The following is a 23,237-nucleotide window of genomic DNA, read 5'->3' on the forward strand; positions in this document are numbered from 1 at the left end:
AGGGGAGAGGGAATGGTGAGACATTAGGGGGGGGGGGGTGCAGGGAGGCTGGAATAGAAGGGGGGAGGACACTACACTCTGGAGAGGGTTATAGAACAGTGGGGGGGGGGGGGAGGGGATACAACACTCGGTAGGGGAGACATGAAAGGATTCTGGAGTAAAGGGGAATGGCAGGATATGTGGGGGAGTTTTAGGACATGGGGAAGGGGGGACACTGGTGGAGGAGAGGGGAGGGGGTGACAGAACAATAGGGGGTGAGCAGGGACACTGAAGGGGCATTATGGGGGGGGGGGGTTAGAGCAGTAGGAGAGTGGGGTACTGCAGTGAGGGGTCCATGAAATACAGAACACTGAAGTGGGGATCTAATGGGCAATGTGTGGAGGGGCAATACTAAAGAAACAGGAGATAAGAGGGTACACAGCAGGGTATTGTCTGGAATGAATAACTGACTGCCGGGGAGGGGGGGGGGGATGGGAGAAGGGGGCAGTATGATATACATTGGAATGTGAGGGGGGGGGGGGTAATGTAGGGTGACATCAGTGGGCACACAGGATGCCCCGTTCAAAGTAATCCCCCAGCTGAGAGGATCTGTAATAGATGGAGGGTTGGGGGCTCTCCTAGGACCCCCTGCAATATAGACAATAATATGGTTTCTTCAATAAACCAACATTCGGGGGGGGGGGGGGGGCTCGCAGCCTTAATTTCTGAAGACAACAAACACATTGTAATGTAAATCCCCCCCATTATAACACCAGGTCCTCACCCCACCTTACTGTGTGTCTATAGCTGATGTATATGTGGGACCTCTAATGTTAGGGGGGGGGCTTTCAGAGACCCCCATATCTTGTCAGCTTGCCCTTCCTAACAAGTGACTGCTTGTGTAGCCCTATAGGGGTTCGTTCACCTTTACCAATAGACTTCCAATGCAGATATGGGGGCGCCTGTAGATAAAAACAAACTGTGCAGCTCTGACCATATGTGATCGATGCCTTTAAATGTCGGCCATTTACATCATAAAGCCTGACTGGAAAACTTCCAGGACGTTGCTAATCAAAGCTTAGTATTCCTGCTCACTAGAGCTGCACCATTCCGGATAAAATGAGAATCACACTTTTTTTTTTTTGCTTAGAATAAAGATCACGATTCTCAGCGTAACATCACCTTTTACATTATACAAAAAAAATTGGGCTAACTTTACTGTTTATTTTTTTTTAAATTCGTTAAAGTGTATTTTTTTCCCATAAAAAAACTGCATTTGAAAGACTTTGGCGCAAATACAATGTGACATAAAAGATTGCAACGATCACCATTTTATCCAATTTTTTTTTTATCAGTTTAGGCCAATCTGTATTCTGCTACATATTTTTGGTTAAAAAAAATCCAAAAAAGCGTATAATAATCGGTTTGTGCAAAAGGTAGTGTTTACCATCTATGGGATAGATTTATGGACTTTTTATTTTTTTACTAGTAATGACTACGATCAGCGATTTTTTTTTTTTTTTTTTTTTTTTTTTTTTTTTTTTTTTTTTTTTACGTTTACTAACTACGGGAAAGAAAGATTTATGTCATTTTTATTTATTTTTTTACGTTTACGAACTACGGGAAAGATTTATGTCATTTTTATTTATTTATTTTTTTTTATTTTATTTTTTTTTACGTTTACTAACTACAGGAAAGATTTGTCATTTTTATTTATTTATTTTTTTTCGTTTACTAACTACGGGAAAGATTTATGTCATTTTTATTTATTTATTTTTTTTCGTTTACTAACTACGGGAAAGATTTATGTCATTTTTATTTATTTATTTTTTTACGTTTACTAACTACGGGAAAGATTTATGTCATTTTTATTTATTTTTATTTTTTTTTTACGTTTACGAACTACGGGAAAGATTTGTCACTTTTATTTTATTACGTTTACTAACTACGGGAAAGATTTGTCATTTTTATTTATTTTTATTTTTATTTTTTTTTACGTTTACGAACTACGGGAAAGATTTATGTCATTTTTATTTATTTATTTATTTTTATTTTATTTATTTTTACGTTTACTAACTACGGGAAAGATTTGTCATTTTTATTTATTTATTTATTTTTATTTTATTTTTTTTTATGTTTACGAACTACGGGAAAGATTTATGTCATTTTTATTTATTTATTTATTTATTTATTTATTTTTATTTTATTTATTTTTACGTTTACTAACTACGGGAAAGATTTATGTCATTTCTATTTTTTTTTTTTTTTTTTACGTTTACTAACTACGGGAAAGATTTATGTCATTTTTATTTATTATTTTTTTTTTTTTTTTACGTTTACTAACTACGGGAAAGATTTGTCATTTCTATTTTTTTTTTTTTTTTTTAACTAGTAATGGCTGCGATCTGTGATTTTTTTTTTTTTTTTTTTTTTTTTTTTTTTTTTTTTCGGGACTGCAAAATTGCGGCGGACAGATCGGACCCCTAACTGACATTTTTGACACTTTTTGGGTACCAGTCACATTAAAGTGGAGTTCCAGCCTTTTCTGTGTTTATTAATGTCAGCAGCTACATAAAGTGTATCCGCTGACTTTTAATAAACACTCACTCACCTGCCCCAGGATCCAGCGATGCGTCCGCCTGAAGCCTCGATCCTCTCCCTCTGGTCTCGGCGGTGTCGGCATCACTGGGTGGGCACCCGGCTGTGACAGTTTGCGGCTTCACAGCTGGGTACGCCCTGCGCATGCGCGAGTTGCGCTGCGTGTCTTGATTGGCCGGCAATTATCTGGCACCTGCGATGTGTCCCAGAAGATTGCAGGGAGGGAGGGGGAGAGGGGAACTTCTGCTCAGGGCGCCGTGGCGCTCAGAGCGAAAGTGGGAGCGGGTACCTGTCAAAACTAGGTACCCCCCCCCCCAAAAAAAAATGACATGCCAAATGTGGCCTGTCAGGACTACCTAAAGTGGAAGTTCCACTTTTGGGTGGAACTCCGCTTTAATACAGTGATCAGTGGTAAATAATATGCACTGTTACTGTATAAATTACACTGGCAGGTGAAGGGGTTAACACTGGGGGTGATCAAGGGGTAAATGTTTTCCCTATTTGTGCTTACTAACTGTGTGGGGGATGGATTGACTAGAGGCAGAGAGATCGGTGAATCACAGGATATTTCTCTGCCCTCAGACAGAAGTACATTCCTTTGATGTAAAAGAAGGAAATGATACATTGTAAAACATTGTGTATATAGTTCTCTAGCAGCATTAACAATGTTGATAAACATTTTCTGGAGGCTCTTTTTTAATTTTTTTTCTGACAGCTGTGAGTGAGCAGAGAATGGCTCTGTAAGAATCGAGGACATTGCATTTTAAGATCGTGGTGGGGGGGGGGGGGGGGGTGAATCAAGATTGCAATTTTTTTTTAACCATTAATCGTGCAGCTTTGCTGCTCACCTCCACCATCGCAGGAGAAAGCGCTGTCTCATGCTAAAAGTGTGAATGCAGTCTCTGTGCTTGTATGTCTGTGTTGTGAAAAGCCAGTTTATGGGGTTCAGTAGCTCATCCTAAAATTTGCACAGACGGGTGCAAATCTGTCAGCGCAGTGACTGTATTACCAGGCAACTCCTTCCAAGCTTTTTGTTAACCACTTAAGCCCCGGAAGATTTTACCCCCTTCCTGACCAGGGCCTATTTTACCATACATAAAGCATTCATCGCAATGTCTAAGAGTCTTTCCTCCTCTTCAGGGGTGCTCTGCTGTACAGAGATGTGCTTATATCATCAGTGCCATTCTCTGCAGCATGTGATGACTCCCATTCTGTGATGGCGCACACTCTGGGGGTATGTCAGTGACATCCTGGGCTCAGAGGAAGTAAATTGATTGCTATCATCATTCCATTGATTGTTATTCGTCACTCCATTCAGTCCAGAAGAGGTCCAGTTCTGGACCTTAAAGCATTGAGTCTGAGTGGGGACAGCACCAGGGAGGAGGTGTTTGTAGTGAAAGCTGCCTGCTAGGTTATGTATGAAACTGGAATTGTACTTTATATGTTAAACTGTTTTTAATTGCATGTGCTTAATTCATTTCCCTTCTTTTGTAGGTAAAACTGCTTCCATGGAGTTCAGGACTTGGGGGCATTGCTGCATTAAGAACACATCACACCTCAAGCACAGATAGCATCTCCTCTACTTCAAGGTGAGTACTGAATGGAGGTCGCAGAAAGGGTGTAGTGCAGCCATTCTACATATGGCCTCATTCACATGGAGTATTGTTAAGAACTAACCTCTCTCTCATTCACATGGATGGTGAACACGCAGTGTTTATTAACCACCTCTGGACCAGAAGGTTTTTCCTCTATTGTTCATTGATTTACGCAGTCCTCTGATGCATATCAGTAGGGTTATACTGCCCCCTACAGGAGTAGGACAATAGACAGAAAAAAGTTCTGGCTACGCCTATGGGCAGTCCCGGAGGGTACACCCTCTCTCTTCCTGCATAGGATGTCAGTTTTAATCTGCCTAGTCAGGAGTAAGGACCTAGTCCCTTGCTGGCATCTTTGGTCCTGGCATAAAAGTATTTTTTTATGTAGATTTTTCTCCGGAATTTTTCCTGTGAGATCTTCAAGCAACTATGCCAGATCTGGGCGATGGGCTGGATAATCTAGATCCAGTGGTCACCCCAGCCAGCCAGCCAGTGTGTGCTGGCCTTAGCTCCACGCAGGGTTGGCTGCGACATAGTCCTACTAGACAGGGACTGGCCCTGCGAGTTAAACGTCTCACCAGGTCGCGCACAACTGGGTCTAGGCCTATGTCGCAGGCCATTTTTTGAGATTCGGCACTGCGTTACTTTAACCAGTTCTGGACTGGAAGGTTTCCCCCCCTAATGATCAGGCCTTTTTTTTTTGCGATTCGGGACTGTTTTATTTTAACGGACAATTGCGCGGTTGTGCGACGCTGTACCTAAATAAAATTGATGTCCTTTTTTCCCACAGAGCTTTCTTTTGGTGGTATTGGATCACCTCTGCGATTTTATTTTTATTTTTTTCTATTTTTTGCACTATAAAAAAAAATAGAGCGACAATTCTGAAAAAATGAAAAACAATATTTTTCACATTCTGCTATATAATATTCCCAATAAAAAAAATTTTAAAATCACATTTTTTTTATAATTTTAGGCCAATTTGTATTTTGCTACATATTTTTGGTAAAAAAAATCCCAATAAGTGTATATTGATTGGTTTGCGCAAAAGTTATCACGTCTACAAAATTAGGGGAAAGATTTGTCATTTTTATTTATATTTTTTAATAGTAATGGTGGTGGTCAGTGATTTTTTAGCGGGACTGTGACATTGCGGCGGACAGATTGGACACTTAAGCCCCGTACTCACGTACCGATTGTCAGCCGAACGATCGGCCGATTTTCGGCTTGTTAGTATGATGCTTCCGACAGCCGACAGCGCACTTTCGGCTGAACAGAATCTGTCATGCAAGCATTAAAATTTTTGTATGCCGACACCAGAACGGCCGATTGTTCAGCAGTCAGTACAGAATTCGGCCGACAGACAGCAGATTTGCAAGACTGGGCATGCTCAGAAAATAAAAAAGACAAGGAAAGTTAACCATCACATGACATCACTTCTGCAGTCGGCTGTTGTTGGCCGACAAAATTCGTGTGCCGTCTTTTGCAGTTTTCAACAGACACTGACAGCCCTCGGACAAAAGACGGCCGATCGTTCGGCCGACGATCAGTATGTGTGTACGGGGCTTTAACTGATATTTTTGACACTTTAGAGGGGACCAGTGACATTACTACAGTAATCAGTGCTAAAAATATGAACTGTTACTGTACTAATGAGACTGGCAGGGAAGGGGTTAAAACCCCGTGGAGATCAAAGGGTAAATGTGTCCCAAGGGGGTGTTTTCTAACTGTGTGGAATGAACACACGGACCTGTGTTCCTAAATAGGAGGAACACAGGAGCCCTGTGGTCATTGGTGGCAGAATATGGGTCTGCTGTATTTACAACTGCTGACCCTCGTTCTGTCTCCACGTGGAGTGATGGCGGGTGTCTGGCGGCAATCGCGGCCGCCGGACACGCAGATTGGCTTCCCCAACGTCGAATAGGCGTGAGCGCCCTACTCGCGTTCCCGCAAAGCGATGTACACGTATGTCATTTTGCGGGACAGAGCCGACCTGCCGCAGTACATGTACTGCTGGCAGTGGGGAAGTGGTGATACACAGGTGATACAGCTGCTTTAAATTTGCACACACGGGGTTTAGCTTTGTGTAAAAGGGTTGTGTTCTGAGATGCAAAACTAAAATGTTTGACTCCTTCATTTAAGGAAGTGTATTTTGTAATTTTTCATGCCTCTAAAGACGTATGTGTGGAAATTTATTGTAGTGACTAGAACAAATGAATACCTGAACCACTGGAATGACTTTACTGTATATGTGTTCTAACCGCTGTCAATGCAGAGATGTGCAGTCTCTATGAACACATTTTTCACAATAGACCTTTCTGCCGGTCCTGTTGGTTTTGTAACAATCTCTACAACTGTAAAGCCCCGTACACACGTACCGAATGTCGGCCGAACGATCGGCTGTCTTTTGTCCGGTGCTGTCCTGTCGGTTGAAAAGTGCTAAAAACTGAACACGAATTTTGTCGGCCAACAACAGCCGACTTCAGAAGTGATGTCATGTGATGGTTAACTTTCCGTGTGTTTTTTCTTCTCTGAACATGCCCAGTCTTGCTCATTTGCTGTTTGTCGGCCGAAATCTGTACTAAATGACGAACAATCGGCCGTTCTGGTGTTGGCCAACAAAAATTTTATAGCATGCACACCCGATTCTGTTCGGCGGAAAAGTCGCAGTCGGTTGTCGGAAGCATCATACTAACAAGCCTACAATCGGTCGGTGGCCGAATATTTACGGCCGACAATCGCTACATGTGTACGGGGTTTAAGATTGACCATTCAGTATACAATTGTCTTGTACAATTTTCCTTTAGATTTACCAAAAACCATATAATATGAGGTCAGACCTAAACACTCTCAATTTGTATCCAATCAGACAGGCCCTTGCACTGCAGAATTGAAGGTAAATCTAAAGGAAATTGTACAGAAATTCTACAAGAAAATTATGTAATGTATGGCCAGCTTTAGTAATCTAAAAAAAACATCTTAAGGAACTCCTAAATGCCTAAAATAACCCTACTTATCAATTCCTGTTGAAAACCGGCAAAGTCAAACAATGAATTATTGATGAGGGGCAAACATCACATCTGTATAGAAATCCAATCAGACAGATGAACTATTCCTGTTTTTAAACCTTTGTCACGTGCAAAGTATTTGTCTTGCTATCTGTTATGATTGCTCTTAGAATGATATCAGGTAGACCCCAAACAGTCGTCTGCATCGATTGTAAGTAGATAAAGGCATAATGTTTATTGTATATATCTATTTGCATTCTTGTTGATCAGTAGCGTCATTGTCCAGACATCAGATTGGTGAGAGAGGTGACATAAAGGTCACAAAGATGACTTGAGAGGTAAGGGCTCATTCACACTAGAATGCAGTGCAGGAAAGCTGTGGTTTTGTGCAGTTTCCTGCATGCCTTCCAGTCGCACTGCGCTTGCCATCTGCTGAGGGTTTCAGTGGAAAGTTAACACCCGAAACACATTGCATTTGCCCGCACTGGATCACATGGTACAAAATATACCATGCAATCCGTTTGCAGGGCGATTTTAAAAAGTACCGCATGCGCTACTTTTGGTGTAGTGCCGTGCAATTTCCTCCCATTCAAAATGAATTGGCTGAAATCGCACAATTCAGAACTAGACATATGCCGGTTTTCGGTAATTCGATATATCGCGGTATTGCATAGCCACGGTATTGTTATTGTGGCATTTTTAAAATACCGAGTTTCTCTGCTCCTGGGTCTGACTTGTGAATTGATACATTTCAGTGAGCTGGATGACTCATTCACTCACACAGCTAACACCTAACTATAAACAAAAATGATTACATTGTATCTTTTCCTTCCCTCTGCCAGGGAGAAAGGAAGTTTAACCTCTTAAAGACTAGACCTTTTTCTGACACTTGTTGCTTGCAAGTTAAAATCAGTTTTTTTTTTGCTAGAAAAGTACTTAGAACCCCCAAACATTTTATATATTTTTTAGCAGAGACCCTACAGAAAAAAAATGGCGATTGTTGTAATATTTTATGTCACACTGTATTTGCGCAGCAGTCTTTCAAACGCAATTAATAGACTTTAATGAATAAAAAAAAAAAAAAAAACGTAACCGTAAAGTTATCCCAATTTTTTTTTTTTTGTTACACAGAGAATCGTGAGAGAATCGTGATCTTTATTCCAAGCTAAAAAATCGTGATTCTCATTTTGGCCAGAATCGTGCAGCTCTAATATATATATATATATATATATATATATATATATATATATATATATATATATATATATATATATATATATATATATATATATATATATATATATATATATATACACACACGCATAGTAGCCCACATTACATCACCCCTACATTATTATATATATATATATAGCCAGGCCTAAAGCAATAGTAAAGTCATTAATAGATAAAAACACCGGTCCTCCTGCAGGTTTAACCAATTAATGACTTTACTATTGCTTTAGGCCTGGTTCACATGTATGCGGGTTGGGGGCCCACATTTGCACAGGCATAGCAGCCCATTGATGTGAATGGGCTTGAGCTGCTATGCCTGCGTTTTCAGCTGAAAAAAGGTGCATGCAGAATTTAAAAAAATGCAGTGGCCATGAAATCCATCCTTCTTTTGCACCATGCGACTTACCTGCCGTTGCTGCACACGCAAACTGTTTTTAAATGCCGTGCTCACGTATACAAAAAATGCAGAAAGCTTGCCAGAGCAGGAACTGCAGGTTAGTCGCATGGTGCAAAAGCAGGATGGATTTCAAGGCCACTGAATTTTAAAAAAATGCTGCATGCACCTTTTTTCTGCGGAAAATGAAGGCATAGCAGCCCGTTCAAATCAATGGGCTGCTATTCCTGTGCAAATGTGGGCCGCCAACCCGCATACATGTGAACCGCCAACCCGCATACATGTGAACCGCCAACCCGCATACATGTGAACCGCCAACCCGCATACATGTGAACCGCCAACCCGCATACATGTGAACCACCAACCCGCATACATGTGAACCAGGCCTAAAGCGATAGTAAAGTCATTTATAAACAACACCTCCTTCAGGTTTAACCACTTCTTGACCACAAGGATTTGCCCTCTTAATGACCAGGCCATCGGATCGGAGCCGAGCGCCAGGACCAGTTATCACCAGTTAGGCCAGACACTGCTTGATGACCTATTTTAGGCCTGGTTCACAGAGTCTGTACTGACTGACTATATAATAATGTGCATAAGTGAACCAAAGCCCCTAAATTCAGCAATGAAATTGAAGTGAGGTGGAAATTTTAATAATTTAAATTTAATAATAGAATACCGTGATAATACCGTATACCGTGGCAAAACCTTAATCAATTAATCGCAGCATGAAAATCTGATACCGTCACAAGCCTATTCAGAACTGCTAGTGAATCGCACATTGTTCCTGTGCATTTCACATTCAGTTCCTAGTGTGAATGGGGTTTCACATTCAGTTCCTAGTGTGAATGGGCCCTAAGTGTGGTACCTGCCTATCTATGTGGTGTGCAAAAATTGCATAAAGCACAAGATTGGATGACCAGGATTACAAATCCTTTAGCAGATCAGCCAGAAAAAAAACATGTATGTGTATTTCAAGCATGTATTTAGCTGTTTGCCTGGAGTTTTACTTTAATATGTACTAATGGAGGTTTTTTTTCAGCCTTTCTCAATCAGGGTTCCTCCAGAATTTGTTGGGGGTTGCTTGAGCAATGAGCAGTTTCTGACTCCATCACTGACCCCAATGATCTTTCTAGCTATCTGAAATTGGGGGGAGGAGGGGGTACCAGTGACCACTGACCATATAAGTAAAGCACATTCCTCCCAATGACCATCACACACTGTGAGCGGTAGATATTCGCAGGGGTTCACGAAGACCAAAAAGCTATTTCAAGGGTTCCTCCGTTGTAAAAAGGTTGGGAAAGGCAGTTTTACTGCTACAGGGCAGCTGCTGTGTGCAGGATCTTGTGTGTGTGTGTGTGTGTGTGTGTGTGTGTGTGTGTGTGTGTGTGTGTGTATTAGCGCTGCACGGATAATTAAGAAAATCTCGATTCCCGATTCACCCCCCCTTCTGATCTTAAAACAGCATGTCCTCCATTCTTACAGAGCCGTTCTCTGCTCACTCACAGCTGTCAAAAAAAAGAGCAAAAGCTATTTAAGTGGTGCGTCAGCGCGCCGCCCGTATCCCCAGGAAGACGTGAGGTGTCACGAAACGCGTAGGGAAGGCGTGCTGACGTCACCACGACGCAACCTGGAAGTCGGGCGGCAGCGAGACATTATTTACAAGCGCTTGTGTATCTTCATTCATGTGAGTGTTTTTAACTGTTTAACAATAAAACTGCCTATACGTACTACGCCATTGTGCTCCCCTTTCCTTTATTGGGTATGTGGACTGCTGAGAGGCCATTTTTCTGCTTGGGGTGATTCGCCTAACGATCCAGAGGCAACGGTACGGCGAGTTTTTCCTGAATCCCTGATACCAGTCAGCCCAGCAGTGGATGGAATTTATATCATGCTCATTACCCTTTGAGCTCTGGTAAGCCTGGTGTGAGCTCTATGCATGTGGCACCGAGTGTGGATTTAGGCACGTAGAGGTGATGATTGATCTCCTTTTCACACTGGACACCCTTCTACTCCTCTTTATTTGGACTTTTGTTTGATGGACTATATGCATATACCATGATTGCATGATATCCAGTCACACGATTATTATTGGTCCTTTTGATTGTGCAACACATGCTGGTCTATTCTAGCCTGGATCTATATTTATATTTGTTATTTACTGTATGCTGGTTTACTCTAGCCTATGTTTATCAATTATATTAGTTTAGCGCAGCTCTCTCTTTACATATCTTATCTAGTGACTCCCACTTCAGCTGCTGCTTGTTCTTTACGCTTAGCGCGGTTATTAATTTTTACATTTAAATTTTTACAAAAGTTTATCAACATTGTTAAGGCTGCTGGATAACTATAAACACAATGTAGCATTTCTTTCTTTTAGGTCAAAGGAATATGTTTCTGTCCCGATTCACATTTCTGCGATGCGGAAACGCTGCAAATATACAGCGTGATATAGCATCCGCACCCCTGGCAGTTCACACTGCCATATGCGCTACGCAGGGGGTGTCAATTAAAAGTTAACGACTCCCCCAGTTGCGAAACGCATATCTCAGTGCGATCTGCAAGTTCGCACAGAATCGGATCGCACTAGTGTGAACCACTATGCGATCTGATTCTGCTGCGGATAAAAAAAAGGGTCAGGTGCGTGTTTAGTGCGAATGCGGTGCGAATTCAACTATACAAAGTGTATGGCTGAAATTTGCACCGCACATGAGATCGCATGTAATTTAGGAGCAGTGCGCTCCGAATTACATGCGATCTCCGTGATCGCACTAATGTGAACCGGGGCTCCATCTGTAAGTGAGGGCAGCTTAACTTCTTAGACTGAGCCTTTTTTTTGATACTTGTTGCTTACAAGTTGAAATCTATTTTTTCTTTTGCTACAAAAATTACTTGGAACCTCCAAATATATATATATATATATATATATATATATATATATATATATATATATATATATATATATATATATATATATATATATATATATATATACATATACACAATGTGTGTGTGTATGTAATGTATGTGTGTGTGTGTATATTTATTAGCAATCTCCTAGAGAACCAAATGACGATCGTTGCACTCTTTTTTGTAACTCTGTATTTGTGCAAGTATTTGAAACGCAGTTTTTTGGGAAAAAAAAAAATTTAATTAATTTTAAAAAAACAAAAACGAGTTAGCCCAATTTTTTTGTATAATGTAAAAGATGTTACGCCGAGAATCGTGATCTTTATTCTAGGCAAAAAAAAATTGTGATTCTCATTTTATCCAGAATTGTGAAGCACTGCACTTCCAAGCAACGGATGCTAATATAGCTCACTCCCACTGTGATTATACACAGCTGGAGCCAATCAGCAGGTACAGTGGACTCAATTTCCGCCAGGACCTGGCCATCATTCGGTACACAGGCAGACCGGCAGTCTGCCTATGTAAACAAGGAAGATTGCCGTTCTGTCAGTAGGGAAGGCATGGATCCTGTGTTTTTGCAAAAGGACGAGGATCCATGTCTTTCCCTATTAAAAGCACCTCCCTCCACTGTACAAAAACACTAGCTAGGCACACAGTTAACCCTTTGTTTGCCCTGATGTTAACCCCTTCCCAGTCAGTGTCAGTACAATAGTGACAGTGCATATTTTTAGCACTGATTGCTGTATTTGTCTCACTTGTTCCCAAGAAAGTGTCAGTGTCTGATTTGTCCGCCGCAATGTCGCAGTCACGCTATAAGTCACTGATCGCCGCCGTTACTAGTAAATAAATAAAAATTACCTAAATATCTCCAATAGTTTGTAGGCGCTATAACTCTTGTGCAAACTAATCAATATACGCCTATTGTGTTTTTTTTTTTTTTTTTTACTGAAAATTTGTAGCAGACTACATATTGGCCTAAATTAATGAAGAAATAAGACTTTTTTTTAACATTTTTTTTATGGAGATAGGTTTTATAGCAGAAAGTAAAAAAATGTTTTTTTTGTTTTCAAAATTGTCGGCTTTTTTTTTTTTTTTTTTTGTTTATAGCGCAAAAAATAAATAACGCAGAGGTGCTCAAATACCAGCAAATGAAAGCTCTATTGGTGGAAAATAGAGGAAATTAATTTTATTTGGGTACATCGTCACGCAATTGTCAGTTAAAAGGGGGGGGGTAAACTTTCTGGGGCTGAAGTAGTTAAACTGTTCGGTGCATTGGGTGGGGGCAGCAAGTTGTAAACCAGTGAAATGTCATGTGTCAGTTCTGGGCTCTGGCTGTCATGTGACTTCACTTACAGAGAATTTTTGAACAGATATTTGGTTGACTCAGCAGTGGACGGGTGACACCACACCTTCACCAGTCAGTACTGAGATAACCCTGTGCCCTGCCAAAGCACACACACCTCTCAATTACATCTAATGAGTGTGTAACAATAAGGTTTAACTTTAACTACTTAAAAGAACATTTTAATTATATTTTTGAATAGTCTAATGGTTATTTAAGTGCCCACAGTATAAAAAGGAACATACTTTACCCCAGTGCCACCACAGATGAATGTTCATTTTTTTTAAAGAGAGGGCAATCATTGTGAAAGAATAAATAAGTTTGGGAACCCCTAGGTGCTGCAGGCAGGAAGCTCAATGATGTGTTTAGGAACTCGGCGACAGATGGCGTGCATTCAGGGCCACACACCTGCACCCTCCGTGACTATCCAAATGGGGCAGGAGACTGTGTCTGTGCAGCCACTGTGTTCCCATAGACATGAATGGACTGCCTGCATGCAGCATAAAACGCCCAAAATTTGGGCAAAACATGCAGTACACAAGTGTGCGGCACAGTGGTGTAGTGGTTAGCACTCTTACCTAGCAGGGTCACTGGTTCGAATCCCAACCACGACACGACCTGCCTGGAGTTTTCATGCTCTCCCTGTGCCGGGGTGGGTTTCCTTCGGGTACTCCGGTTTCCTGCCACCACAGACAATTGTTCATTTCATAAAAAGGAGGCAATCATTGTGAAAGAATAAATAAAAGTTTGGGAACCCCTAGGTGCTGTGTGCAGGAAGCCCGATGATGTGTATGTGAACTCAGCGACAGATGGCGTGCCTTCAGGGCCACACACCTGCACCCTTTGTGACTATCCAAATGGGGCAGGAGACTGTGTCTGTGCAGCCACTGTGTTCTCATAGACATGAATGGACTGCCTGCATGCAGCATAAAACACCCCAAATTCAGGCAAAACATGCAGTACACATGTGGGCGGCACAGTGGTGTAGTGGTTAGCACTCTTACCTAGCAGGGTCACTGGTTCGAATCCCAACCACTACACTACCTGCCTGGAGTTTGCATGTTCTCCCTGTGCCGCCATGGGTTTCCTTCGGGTACTCCGGTTTCCTGCCACCACAGACAATTGTTCATTTCATAAAAAGGGGGCAATCATTGTGAAAGAATAAATAAAAGTTTGGGAACCCCTAGGTGCTGTGTGCAGGAAGCCCGATGATGTGTATGTGAACTCAGCGACAGATGGCGTGCCTTCAGGGCCACACACCTGCACCCTTTGTGACTATCCAAATGGGGCAGGAGACTGTGTCTGTGCAGCCACTGTGTTCCCATAGACATGAATGGACTGCCTGCATGCAGCATAAAACACCCCAAATTCAGGCAAAACATGCAGTACACATGTGGGCGGCACAGTGGTGTAGTGGTTAGCACTCTTACCTAGCAGGGTCACTGGTTCGAATCCCAACCACTACACTACCTGCCTGGAGTTTGCATGTTCTCTCTGTGCCGCCATGGGTTTCCTTCGGGTACTCCGGTTTCCTGCCACCACAGACAATTGTTCATTTCATAAAAAGGGGGCAATCATTGTGTAAGAATAACTAAAAGTTCTGGAAACACTAGGTGCTGTGTGTAGGAAGCCCGATGATGTGTTTAGGAACTCAGCGACAGATGGCGTGCCTTCAGGACCACTCACCTGTACCCGCCATGTCTATCAAAATGTGGCAGGAGACTGTCTGTGCAGCCACTGTGTTCCCATAGACATGAATGGACTGCCTGCATGCAGCATAAAACGCCCAAAATTCAGGCAAAACATGCAGTACACATGTGTGCGGCACAGTGGTGTAGCGGTTAGCACTCTTACCTAGCAGGGTCACTGGTTCGAATCACAACCACGACACTACCTGCCTGGAGTTTGCATGTTCTCCCTGTGCCGGCGTGGGTTTCCTCTGGGTTCTCTGGTTTCCTCCCCCACTCCAAAGACATGCTGGTAGGTTGTTTGGATCCTGTATAAATTGGCCCTACTATGTGTAAGTATGAAAAGGCGCTTTTCCACTGCATGGTATGGCTCGCTTTGGTGCTTTTTCTCTGCATGGTACCGCATGGTACATGTTTGAATGGTTCGGTACGGTTTGGTACAGCGGCCATATGTGAGTTGGGGACCTTAGATTGTAAGCTCCTTGAGGGCAGGGACTGATGTGAATGTGCAATGTATATGTAAAGCGCTGCCTAAATTGACCGTGGCTATATAAGTACCTGAAATAAATAAATAAAATAAAATATATGCAATTTTATATTGTTGTATTACAGCTTTTGTGCTCGCTAAGCTCTACCCAAATACTCATTCTGCAAACGAGATGTCCTGGCCAACATGACAACCAGAGTATTTATTGGAATATGTGTCCTGGCACAGAACGATCTGGGAGCTGGATGAGAGACACATGGCCGGCCATCCATTATTACTTTTTGCGAGTCAGAGATGCCTGCAGTGTCATGCAGAGGAGGAGGAGAAGCCAACAGACAGAATGCATTTACATTCTTCTGCCGCTGGCTTACTGTTAGACAATGGAACCTCACAAACCATAAATGTTTTCACGCAGGCAGGCAATCTGTGTCCACAGCTGAGCGTCCGTCCCTGTAAGGATGTAAACACTTCAATGTGCGTTAGGATCCGTACAGCTGCTGCATCCCTTGGCGTGTCGTTGATATTGACAGGTTGGCTGCTCAGATCTTTTATCATTCTCTTGTCGAATGTGTAAATGAAGCCTAAAGCCAAACTGAACTTGCAGCCTAAATTAAATATATTTCAGTTGCATCCAAACAAAAGTATTACAGTCCATTTTCTTTAGAAAGCAGACACAGCCTGAACAGAAAAACCGGTTCGCTGCCAGCATGCTGCAGAGGAGGACCCTTGCTCTCTGTGTAGAAGGCCCCTTTCACACAGGCTTTCCAAATCCGGTCCGCCTGTCAGTTTTTCAGGCAGGCCTGATCGGATGTTCCATGCATCCCTATGGAGCGGCGGATGTCAGTGGAGACATCTCCACTGAAACCCGCTGATATCCAATCCGATCCGGTCTGTGAAATCCAGACGGATGGAAACACTATTTTCCATCCGTCTGGAGGATCAGATTGGATAAGATCGGGTGAAAATGGACAGGCAGTCCGTTATCATCCGATCTCCCATAGAGGAGAGCGGGGCTCTGACAGCTCCATCTCTGCACACAGAGTGGAGGCGGAGCTGTTATCCGCCTGCTCAGTGGGGATTGGCGGATCGATCCTCGCTGAGCAAAAACTGAGTCCGTCGAGCACACTGCCTGTGTGAAAGGGGCCTAAGCAGTGATCTCTCTACAGCGGTTCAAAGCAACCCTTGTTGAGACACAGCTACAGCTCTCAAATCAGCTGAAAGCGTAAGCTTTGATTGTAGAGCTATTGGTGTAGCATAAAAGGGGCCCTCGGACCTTTGCAGAAAGAACATTGCTTCTAAACAGAGACCAAGTATCCATCTTTACAACACGCTGGCAGGGGACAGGCATTTCTACTTGAGCTGTGGCTGCTTTCCGAAGTAAATGAACTGTAAGGCTGCATTCACACCTGAGCATTTTTGTAGCTCGAAGACGTTCAGAAAGCAAAATCCTGTTTGTTTCAATGGCCCCTGATCACACCTGAGCATGAACAGGTGCCATTGAAATGAATGTTATTTTGCTTGGTGAGCATCTTCCAGCTTTGAGCTTCCAGCTACAAAGTTTTCAGGTATGAATGCAGCCTTAAGCCTCGTGCACACGCAAAGATTGTTGGCCGACCGATCGGCCGTCTTTAGTCCAGTGTGTTGGTTGAAATGTGCTCTAGACTGCACACAAATTTTCTTGGCCAACAACAACCAACTTCGGAAGTGATGTCATGTGCTGGTTTACTTTCTGTGTGTTTTTTCTTCTCTGAGCATGCCCAGTCTTGCTCGTCTGATTTTTGTCTGCCGAAATCTGTACTGACTGACGGAAAATCGGCCGTTCTGTTGACGGCCAACAAAAATTTTAAAGCATGCACACCAGATTTTGTTCGGCCGAAAAGTCAGTCGGTTGTCGGAAGCATCATACTAACAAGCCGACAATCGGCCGTTGGCCGAAAATTCACGGCCAACAATCGGTACGTGTGTACGAGGCTTTAGATTTTTAGAGCCGGTTCACATATATGCGATGACAGACATCAGAATCGTCGCTGTCGTCACTTTCCCTACCTGATGACGAATTTTCCCACGGATCGCTATCGCTCAGTTCTTCAAGTAACTCCGTTTCACTGTCACTGTTTTCCAGTTCCTCTAAAAGCGCTTTTGCGCAAAAATAATGCTTTTTGGACACCATGGTCGTTCTCTATTTTCCAGGCACAAAGAACTGGAAAAGCACAGGCAGGGCACTGGAAAAGTCACCAGGTGAAATCCTGTGGTGAAATGGGATGATACAGTGTAATCCGTTAGGATCACAGCTTTCTATCATGTAATTTAGTTTTTTTACACTTTTGAATTTGCCGCCGGTTCCACCCCCCTGCGTCACAACGCTCGCAGGGAAGGGAACCGGAAGACAGGTGCCAGCATCGGCCGAGCACACAGCGGGAGGACGGCGGGGGATCGCAGGGGAAGGTGAGTTTTAAAATGTAAAACAGCATTTCTGTGCAAAACAATGTACCGATTTTAGCACCTAAAATCTGAAATAATCAGACCGCCAGGGAAGTTAACAGAAACCCAGGTACTTTCCCTCCACCATGGAGAAGAATTTGGATGCTGCCTTCTCTTACCATTGACTTGTAAAATGTCTTGTGAACTGAACAGTATTGTGTAAGAAGTGGAGTTTACTTGTGATATTTCCAGTAGTATCCCACTGAAATGAATGGGTGTGGATGGGAAGGGGGAGGGGGAAATGTGTAAAGATCTTTTTCCTGGACATGAAAGCTGTCCTTGGAAATCACCGTATTTGGTTATTTGAGCCCATTGTCCTCTTCTATCCCATACAGATGAATATGTTTAACCCATTTAGAGAGCTGGTTGTCACGGTTTATGGATTTTATAGAGATTTGCTTTCCTTTTACTACAGAAATAGAATTCCTGGTTAGTATCATTCCACACATAGTAGAACCGTTTACAGCTGATTTCCTGCAAACCGTTAAATACACAAATATGCAAATTCCTTTGTTCTCCATACAGATTGCAGGTAAGCAATGTATACTGGTGTTAGACCTCCTTCCAGTCTGTGATTGGGCAGTAAATTGGCAGAAGATCACCGATTCATTCATCACTCTGCTCTCATTCATCTACTTGTGCTAAGCTGACCCAAAAGTGACACTGATTGGACAATTTGATTTTAAGCTTACTAGCCAATCCAATCAATCTATTGATATCCAATCAGGCAGGCCTTCACGCTATTTAGTGGTTTGGTAATCTAAAAGAAGATTGTGCAATCTGATCATAACATGCTGGGAGTTCTAAACAGTACTGATGCCTTGCAAAGCAGTAGAGCGTTGGATTCCTGGAGACTGCTATCAAGACTTAAAGCTAAAGTTTTCTAGATAAATTCCAAAACCTAAAAGTCAGCACAAGGGACATAACTTACAGTTAATATAATGTGTCCTTTGTGCTGATTCATCTTCTGTCCTACAACCCCCACCACTGTAATCTTCCAGTCCAGTGTGGGGTTAATCTACTGCTCAAAAAAATTAAAGGAACACTTTTTAATCAGAGTATAGCATCAAATCAAATAAACTCCTGGAATATTGATCTGGTTAGTTAACCACTTTACTACCGGAGGATTTTGCTGTCTTACGTCCAGGGCACTTTTTGCGATTCGGCACTGTGCGACTTTAACGGACAATTGCGCGGTCGTGCGACGCTGTACCCAAACGAAATTTACGTCCTTTTTTTCCCACAAACAGAGCTTTCTTTTGGTGGTATTTGATCACCTGTGTGATTTTTACTTTTTGCACTATAAACATAAAAAGAGCGTAAATTTTGAAAAAATAACTATTTTTCACTTTTTTTATATGAAATTCCCCCCCCCCCCCCCCCCCCAAAAAAAATGTAAAAATCAAAATTTTTTTAAATTTTTGGCCAATTTGTTTTCTGCTACCTATGTTTGGTAAAAACATCACAATAAGTGTATTTTGATTGGTTTGCGCTAAAGTTATTGCGTTTACTAACTAAGGGAAAGATTTCTGTCTTTTTTCTTTTTTTTTTTTTTTAACGAGTAATGGCGGCGATCTGCGATCTTTTTTTTTTTTGCGGGACTGCGACATTGCGGCGGACAGATCGGACCCTTGCCTGACATTTTTGACACTTTTGGGGGTACCAGTGACATTACTGCAGTAATCAGTGCTATACATATGCACTGTTACTGTAAAAATGACACTGGCAGGGAAGGGGTTAATTTTATTGGAGAGGGAGGGGTTAATGTATGCCTGGTGCTTACTGATGTGTGTGGGGGGAGGTGACTGAGTGACACAGGGACAGATCACATGTTCAGCTATGCTGAATCCTGCAATCTGTCACTGTTTGTCACTTAGGAGATCCGCCCGCTCTGTTTACACAAGCGGGCGGATCTCCTGATTCGATTCCCCAACGATCGGGGAAGAGCAGCGGCGATCGCCGCCGCTCCTCCCCTGGCCCGACTCCCGCTGTGACTGAAAACAGCGGGAGCGAGCGCCGCCCACAAGGGGAGGAGTCCAGCAACGTAGGTCTACGTCGCTGGACGGAATCGAGCCACTTTCCCGCAGTACAGTCCCAGTGACTGGTCGGCAAGTGGTTAAATAGCAGAGGTAGTTTTCAATCAGTTTCAGCTGCTTTGGTGTTAATGAAACACTAGGTGGGCAACAATGAGATGACCTCCAAAACAGAATGGTTTTACAGGTGAAGGCCACTGAAATTTTTTTCCCTACTCCTGTTTCTGACTATTTTTACTAGTTTTGCATTTGGCTAGGGTCCGTTTTCACTACTTGTAGCATGAGGCGATACCTGGACCCTATAGAGGTTGCACAGGCAGTCCATCCCCTCCAGGATGGCACATCAATATGTGCCATTGCCAGAAGGTTTGTTGTGTCTCCCAGCACAGTCACAAGAACATGCAGGAGATTCCAGGAGACAGGCAGTTACTCTAGGAGAGCTGGACAGGGCCCTAGAAGGTCCTTAACCCATCAGCAGGACCGGTCTATGTTCCTTTGTGTAAGGAGGAACAGGATGAGCACCACCAGAGCCCTACAATATGACCTCCAGCAGGCCACTGGTGTGAATGTCTCTGACCAAACAATCTGAAACAGACTCTTGGAGGGTGGCCTGAGAGCCCGACATCCTCCAGTTGGCCCTGTGCTCACTGTACGGCACCGTGGAGCTCGATTGGCATTTGCTATTGAACACTAGGATTGGCAGGTTCACCACTGGTGCCCTGTGCTTTTCACAGATGAGAGCAGGTTCACTCTGAGCACATGTCACAGACGTGAACGGGTGTGGAGAACGTTATGCTACCTGTAACATCATTCAGCATGACCGGTTTGGTGGTGGGTCAGTGATGGTCTGGGGAGGCACATCCACAGAGGGAGGCACAGACCTCTACAGGCTAGACAATGGCACCCTGACTGACATTAGGTATCGGGATGAAATCTTTGGACCCATTGTCAGACCCTACAGTGGTACACTGGGTCCCTCCTGGTGCATGACGATGCTTGGCCTCATGTGGCGTGGGTTCTAGGACAATATCCCCCCCAGGACAATATTCCCCCCTCTAACCCTAACCCTATGTCCTGGGGGATATTGTCCGGGGGGATATTGTCCTGATACCTGTGGCGTGAGGATGAAGGAATTGATACCATTGAATGGTCCCAGTACCCGCCTGACCTAAATCTAATAGAACACCTCTAGAACATTATGTTCCGGTCCATCTGACGCAGCCAGGTTGCACCTCAGTCTGTTCAGGAGCTCAGTAATGCCCTGGTCCAGATCTGAGAGAAAATACCCCAGGACACAGACATCCGTTGTTTATTAGGTGCATGCCCCGACATTGTCAAGCACGCATACAAACTACAGGGTACCATTTTGAGTTGTTGCAATTAATTTCAGCAAGCCTGCTGCATGATTTTTTCACTTTGTTTTTCGGGGTGTCTTTGAAGTCAGCCCTCTGTAGGTTGATATTTTCATTTCCATCAAATGACGTGGCATCCTTTCATTCCTAACACATTATCCTGTCCATATCAGTATAGATATCCAGCAAGATATTTTTCCCCATTAGGATCTGATGTGTTTTCAAAGTGTTCCTTTCAATTTTTTTGAGCAGTATATAAAATAGGCTGCTGAGCTCTCATCAAGAAAACTTGACTATGCCCACCCTTTCCTGCCAGATCCGCCATTCATGGAACCCGTATTACAGCTTCTATAAATGAAGCAGGATCTATGAATGGAGGGGATGGCGCTATCAATAATCGTCCCGTCCTCCCTTTCAGAGACCATGTTTTATTGTATGTAGGTCAGAGGAAGATCTCTATTAAAAGAACAATCAGCACAAGGGACACATAATAACTGTATGTTATGTTATGACCCTTGTGTTGACTTTTAGGTTTCTGATTTTAGCAAAACATAGGTTTCAAACTATAAAAAAAGAGACATATGAGGGCTGCTGTTGCTGATCTTAATTTAAAAACTAGTTTCCTGACTGACTATGGCTCAATGCTTAGAAGCTTATTCACTAAAATGAAAAGTATTGGTTAAAAAATTTAAAGCACTGTTTAATTTACATTGTCCTTTCTATTTCTGCATGTGGATGATGGCACTGCAATTCTTGTAATAGAAAAAAAAAATCGTAAGTACCTTTTTCCTAATCGATATACAGCTGTCACATGACCCAGCTCTTTCCCAGCTTGCCTGCAGGGAAACAGCGGCAGGAGGAACTATTAGTCTGCTGCTGGTCACATGTTCAAAAAAAAAAATTGAAATGCAGAGTACAAATCATATCAGTTTAAAATTTGTCATACAAATATATATTTGTAATTAAATCTTTATTATTTTTTGGCAATACCCTGGTGTTGGCGAATTTCTGCCAGTCACGTGTCATGCCCCTCCAGCCTGTGTCTTCAATTAAGAGTTAACAGTTACATAGTTGGGTTGAAAAAAGACACGAGTCCATGTAGTTCAATAACCAAGAAGGAGGTGAAGCCTTTATTAATCTACATGTAGTATCCCGCCCCCATTGTGTTTAGCTGGTTAGTGGGCATGGGGGAGGTGGGAGGAAGTGGGCTGTCATTTTACCACTGTGTATACGCCCAGATGTGTGACTTTATAGTCACATGGGCTGTTCAGATGTGACAAGGGAGTAAGTGTTCAGCATAGAAACCCGCTGAAAACTGAGCATGTGCAGAGTTGAGACCACAGCTGCAAAATCCCTAGCTGATTTGGGGACATGAACAGAAGGTGGAGATCGAGCGGCAGGGTCAACCAGCTTTTTTGCAGAATACAGAAAACTAATCTTATAGTGAATGAGTGAGTATGAACATCATGTAATACACCATTTATTGGTAGATTTGCATGATATGGGATTTTAGTGACACTTTAACCTCCATGCTGCAGTCGATTCACATCAGCTCTAAAGCTGGCCATTAATGATTGGCTGCTTTTGCTCGACAGAAATCAATCCAATGATTGACTTCTGTTGAACAGGAATGGTAGAACTGTTTTTTTCTCGATCAGGCAGTGGGGTGGATCCTGACAATATTGTTGGGATCTTTTCTGAGCCTAGAGTGGCTCTGCCCTGTAAGTGGATTCAGGGTCACGGGGACAAAATTAAATGTACTCAGGTCAACCACAAGAGAAGTATGGCCAGAAAAGCTCTAACCATACTTCTCTTTTAACCACTTCTGAACCGGAAGGATTTTTCCTGTTAATGACCAGGCCATATTTTGCGTTTTGGCACTGAGGAATTTTAACGGACAATTGCGCGGTTGTGTGATGCTGTACCCAAATAAAATTGATGTCCATTTTATCACCACAAATAGTTTTCTTTTGGTGATATTTGATCACCTGTGCGATTTTTATTTTTTTTTTTTTTTTTGCGCTATAAACAAAAAAAGAGAGACAATTCTGAAAAAAAAAATATATATATTTTTTCACATTCTGCTATAACATTCCCCCAAAAAAAATGAAAATCAAAATTTTTTTAAATTTTAGGCCAA

At 42.6% G+C, this 23,237-nt stretch overlaps 1 protein-coding gene across 1 annotated transcript in view; it reads left to right on the forward strand.

Moving 5' to 3' along the window:
• The first annotated feature begins 4,069 nt into the window (after positions 1-4,069).
• Positions 4,070-23,237, forward strand: part of LRRC8A (leucine rich repeat containing 8 VRAC subunit A) — a 43,170-nt gene continuing 24,002 nt past the window's right edge. Inside the window, exon 1 of the mRNA XM_082264434.1 lies at positions 4,070-4,166. The gene's annotated coding sequence lies outside the window, so the exon portion shown is untranslated. The remainder of the gene's footprint in view (positions 4,167-23,237) is intronic.

The sequence above is a fragment of the Pelophylax lessonae genome (assembly GCF_965119305.1).
Source record: "Pelophylax lessonae genome assembly, chromosome: 7".
Taxonomy (NCBI): Eukaryota; Metazoa; Chordata; class Amphibia; order Anura; family Ranidae; genus Pelophylax; species Pelophylax lessonae.